Source organism: Prosopis cineraria, unplaced genomic scaffold (assembly GCF_029017545.1).
Source record: "Prosopis cineraria cultivar Desert tree isolate PC_DT_omini unplaced genomic scaffold, ASM2901754v1 PC167, whole genome shotgun sequence".
Lineage (NCBI taxonomy): Eukaryota > Viridiplantae > Streptophyta > Magnoliopsida > Fabales > Fabaceae > Prosopis > Prosopis cineraria.
In genome coordinates, this window is record NW_026555494.1 from 46,984 (window position 1) to 52,895 (window position 5,912).

The 5,912-nt window shown below is 29.1% G+C and overlaps 1 long non-coding RNA gene across 1 annotated transcript; it reads right to left on the reverse strand.

The window, feature by feature from the left end:
* Positions 1-216: 216 nt before the first annotated feature.
* Positions 217-2,386, reverse strand: LOC129295687 (uncharacterized). Its single transcript, XR_008589610.1, has 2 exons — positions 2,214-2,386; positions 217-642 (listed from the first exon to the last, which is right to left on the reverse strand). It is a non-coding gene; the product is annotated as an uncharacterized LOC129295687 (long non-coding RNA).
* Positions 2,387-5,912: the final 3,526 nt, after the last annotated feature.

Sequence of the window (5,912 nt, forward strand, 5' to 3'; positions counted from 1 at the left end):
TAGTCAAACTAAAATAAAACAGAGATGGCTATGTGACATGCAGAATACCTCCAAAAGACCAAAACATACTCAACAGGGTGCAGCACATCCGTTTCATTCCTATCCTACAATAGGACTCCTCAAATTTGCAAGACTTGCTCAATGCCACTACATAATGTGCCAGCCATATAACAACACTACCAACAAGCCTTATTCTACAAAAGCGAGGTAGCTATATAGATCGTGTAACTGTTATTGAGTTCAATCAACAATCAATAAGGGTTGAGTCTAACAAAAGGAACTAGTTCTTCACAAAGTGACAAACTAATTGTCAAATCCCCACACAGAAAAATACCCACATTTAATGCTCAATAGTACCTCGAACATAATTGTCTCTAATAGGAAAGTACCTGAGAATACCTGTGTGCAATAAAAAAATAACTTTTACAGAAACATTATTCATCATTAGATCTTATTCCATAACTTCCTTATGTATCCTTTTTGGTCTCTCTACTGTGGATACATCACAGAATAAACTAATATAGCCTTCACAAAATACATGAATAATGGATCTTCACCGACTCTTGACTCTTATGATCTCTTTTTATTTTTCTGCCGCTTGATGTAAAGAGAGGAGACAGCCCAGAAATAGTCAGAGAATGACTATATTAAGATGATCCAAAATGAAATGCGCATTAAATAAACTATAAGTTCATCAGTCATAATATGCATTATACAGGTGACGATCATAACATAAACCTTATTTCCTCCATCGATCCCAGACCATAATTAACTCCCATTACATAGATACAATTTATACTCCATTTGAAAACATATAAAAATTCATACTACTAATAAGAAAGTAACTGACACCTTCATCCATGAAGGAAAGAAAACTCGTTTCTTATAATAATTCATCTAAATTTACAAGCAAGAAAACCCGTTTAATATGCATTTCATGTCCCATAATTCTGCTGACCGTCAAACCAAAATGACCACTGTAATGGCATAGACTGCAAATAGTTCAATTTTTCAGCTTAAAGTTCAATTCATTTCAGAGGCACTTGCATTAGAACTGAACAGATGCCTATTATACAACAGTACATTTTATTGCAGGGAAAATGTAATTTTTGATCCCTTAACTTCTCCTGAACATTGACTTGAAACAACTCAATTCTTATAATTTCTTAACTCGAAATGTATAACTCAATTAATAGAATTTCTTGACTTGGAACAACTTAGACCATATAATTCCTTGATTCAAATCAACTGAATCCTTATACTTCCTTGACTAAACTAGAGTGATTGAGCTGTATTATAGCAAAGTTCAAAAATTAAATCAATAATGGGAGAAAGTTTAGAGGCTAAAAGTTATATTATCCTTTTGTAGCAAGTCACAATAGAAATTTGAAAATCAGGGACGTTCGACACCCTTTACTTATTGGTGTGTCCTTCGACATTCTTAGCTGTTTCACAGCCTAGGAAAGGGGTCTTAATTGGAAATTGAATCTCAATCTCACAGTAAATCCTTAAAACTCATTCATAACCAAAATCTCACATTCATTTTTTTTTCTTTTAAAATATTTGTAACCCTTATATCGAGCTTAAGCTTGCTCAACTGGCAAATTACTTTATGAAATAGAAAACTGGATAAAGTTACAGCAGGCCTATAAGGATCATATGATCAATGAATAAACTTTTATCCGATGTCTGCATTAGAGCATAATGTGTGTGTGTGTGTATCATGCCTTCTCTTATGGGTGTATCTACTGCAATCACCCCTTGAAATTTCAAATTATATTACTGGTACTCTCTAAAAGTTTACATGCAAGACCAAAATGGATCTATAGATTACTCTTAATTTCATAAGTTCGCATGCATTTTCCAGCGTTTAGCTCATTGGCATTTGGTAAAAGGAACAACTGATATGATGACAACAACCATATCAAGCTGAGCAAACACTTCGTAACTAATCAAAAACTTATGATAGAAACATTCCATGGCAATATAGTACTACTGAATCGGGGAAAACTTAAAAAGATCACAGACCAAAGAAAATGGAGCCCAAATGGTTAAGTAACTAAAAGCAACATTGCAACACACCATCGATCTAAACAGCAATCACATGCAAAAAACAAAAAAAAATCCTGAACCACAAAGACCAACCATCAAAGCGAGCATCTTCCCAAATGATCAATTTTTACAGAAAGGGAAAGAAAAGATTGATAATTTACCTGGAACAACTGAAAAACGAGTTAGCGGCGTGTAAGGTAATCAGAGCTGGTTGTTGAGACTTTAACTATTCAAACGTTGCCTCACCAGAATGTGGCCTCCGTTGATAGGAACTGAAGTGTGACCAAAGGAACGATTATCGAAGACCACCGAAGCGAGAGAGTTCACAGTTCAGCTCAGACTTCGGGCTTTCAAGACAGACTGAAAACGTTAAACGGTGACGTTTTGATGTGCTTCTGTCTTTTTGCATTCGGATGGTTAAAATGGGCTTTGCCCTTCGGCCCATCAAAATGGGCTTAGCCCACTCCTACGATCTGTTTAATCTGAACAAATAAGGTTGGACCAATAAATTAACTAACGGCTGGGCTCACACCCAATAAACTATAGAATCATAAAAGTTTTTTGTTTTTTTTTAATGCATTTAAGAATTTTTTAAAAAAATTATTCATAAATAAGAATCCACGTCAAGTCATCATTCAAAAAAAAAAAATATAAGTCACTATTACCATTTGAACAGTAAATAATTTTATATTAATCATTGCCTGCAAATAATTCTCTGGGGAGATCATTGAAAAAAAGAGAAAATTGCATCCAAGTGCATGTAAAAAAAGTTATTTACATATAAAAATCAATAACAAATTACCATTCAAAAAAAATAAGTTTATATTCTTATTTTAATAGTAATTTATTCTATATTTTTATCCAAAAATAATTCTTTACATATTAATCTTTGTCTATAAATAACTTTTTTCACAAGTCTTTAAATGCCATTTTCCTCTTTTCTCATGGTAACAAAAAGTTTTGGTTTGTTATAGCCTTTTTTTTTTAATTTACAGTTTGTACATTTTGTGTTATTTTGAACAAGAGTGGTCCAAAACACACACCTTGACCTTATCATCTCACTTAATTGATTTGAATATTTTGTTAATTTGTAATTTGCAAACTTATCTTTATCAAGATTCTTTAAACTGTCAAATCTACCCTGATGTGATAAACTTATAGAATCCAATTCATTTTTCTGTGAAAAAGTAAGAGATCAAATTGTTAAGAACCGAATCCAAAATTAGTATCCTACTAAAAGATTCCCTTCCTCCTTAAAAATTTTGACTATTTTATAACACACAAATCACCTATCAAAGAGGGAGATCATGCCATTTGAGCTCTATCTGATTGGCATTGGAAAATTGCATTTAATGCCTACAAGGGTGGATTTTATTATTAAAAAAAATAAAAGACCACATTTAAAATTTATAAGTTTGGTCAACCCATTTTTCACCCCAAAAAAAAAAAAATAGTGACAAATGCTACTTCTCTTATCTTATCCTATTTATAGAGAGAATTTGATTTTATTTATGAGACATATCACTGACTTTTTACCATTCATTAAATACCTGTAAAATTCTAGCAAAAACAAGAATATTGATAAAAGAAAGTACATTATTAAAATATATTTATTTAACAGGAAAAAAATTAAAAATTTGTTTTAGATAAAGTTAATGAATTTTAAAATTTTTCTTAATCATAGTAAAAATATATTAATAATGACTTATAAATAAGAATAGAATAACATTACCTTTATCTCAAATTATAAAATAAATTTAGAGATATTTTATTATCTTAAAATATAAGATAATTTGAAAAAAATAATATTTTATTAATGATGGTTTTTGAATATTACCATTCGAGATGAGAGAGAATTGAAATGATTATATTGTAATGATTAGTGTGTAAATTTAATGTTATAGTAAATGAAGTGTATTTTCTAAAAGTTTATATTGTTGTGAAAAAAGTATATTTATAATATCATGGGTTAAATGGTAAACCTATCCTGAAACTTTCTCTCCAGGGGCACTTGGTATATTAAATTTTTTTGGAGTGTTTTTGTCCCAAAAGTTTTAAAAACAGAGCATTTTTATCCCACTATTAAATATGAAAAATGTTGACTATTAATTGAAATTTGATCAAGATATTTTACAATTTTGCCTCCTTTTGTTTTTGCATTTTTGAATCTTTATTTTCATTTATTGAAACAAGAAAAGTTAAATAATCCATTGAAAAATAAAATCAGAGATTAAACACAAAATGAAAGGGGAAAAGATACAAAAATATGATCGGTTAAACTTTAATTTAACGATTAACGTTTGTGATTTTTAACAATGAGATGAAAATATTCTATTTTTGAAACTTTCAAAATAAAAATGTTTTAAAAAAAATTTAAAATGTCAAGTACCTTTAAAAAAATTAAAATATTTTTACCCTAAAATTCAAGTATCATTATGGGATTTTATTGATAGGGATAATTTTATTTCAAATTATAGCATGTTATAGCACAGGACCACTGGGCAATTGTGGTGGGCTGCAAGCCTGGCCTGCTTTCTAATGAAGATTCTTCCTTTTTGTTATTATTTTTTTAAATCATGCGCAAGAGAAATTGTAAAATCTTTATTTTTGTCCATGTAAACAAATTGCAGAATCTCCATCATTATCAACCTTACCTTCTCTAGCAAACAAAGTTTTGAGTAATTTCCTGCGTATTATCCAGAATTAAAGTACCCGTCACTCCATTCATTATTTTTCAATTAACTATTTGACTTATAAATAGAATTTATCTTGAACGAAGTTGCAAGTTGCAGATATTTTCTTTGTTTTAAATTTATTATGCAATGAAAATGAAATTTTAACTTAAGATATTTTCTGAAATAGTGGTCACACCCTTTTATTTCACCACTATTTTCTTTGTTTTAAATATAAATTAAAGTATATTTTTAATCTTTTAATTTTACATAAGATTTTATTTTAATCTCTTGATTTTATGATGTGTCAGTCTTTTATCATTACACAAAAATTTTATATTGAACTTTGAAATATTAAAAAAATATTTAAAATATTAACATATTAAATTTAATTTTTTAAAATAATAATTATTGACAAAAAAAACTATCATTTTAAATTATCAATATTAAGTTAAGAATTAAAAAATATTTTATAAAATTAAAAAATTTAACTAAAATTTTATATAGAGTTAAAGAATTAGAATTATACTTCAATCTTAAATTTATTATGGAATGACTTTGCATCGTAAAAAGGTATCTTGGAATGCTTATCAACAGATACTCTTGCCGCTTCAGTGGTTGGTGCGTTGTCTTCTGATGCCACTTGCAAAGCTAGTTAGTTAGAATTTGATTTTCATTTATCTTTAAATTTAAATTTTTATGAGATAATAATTACAAAATTATTTTTATTTGAAGTTATGTTATTTGAAAGGGAAAAATTTATTGTGCTTTGGGTATATTTTGTTTAGACAAATGTATTTGCCTTGCAACCATTTTGAATCATTGCTTTTTTAACATTTCGATTGATAAATTTGGATTTAAATTTTAAATTAAAAATATTAAATTTAAAATTATTTGTTTGGATAATATAAAAAAATTTAAATTTCAAATTCAAAGACAATGAAAAAGAAAAATGAGAAATGAGAATGGAAGGAGATGAGAGGGTGTTCAAGGGACGGGATGGGGTCAGGACACTCCCGTCCCGTGTCCCGCCCCGAAAAAAAGATCGAGACTGAATTTTGATCCCATGTTCCATTCCGTTAAGAGTCGAGACGAGACGGGGACAAGATCGGGACGCACTGCCATCCCGACAAATGCAATAATATCAAAAAAAGATTTGAATAATAACGTTTATTAAAATTTTAAATC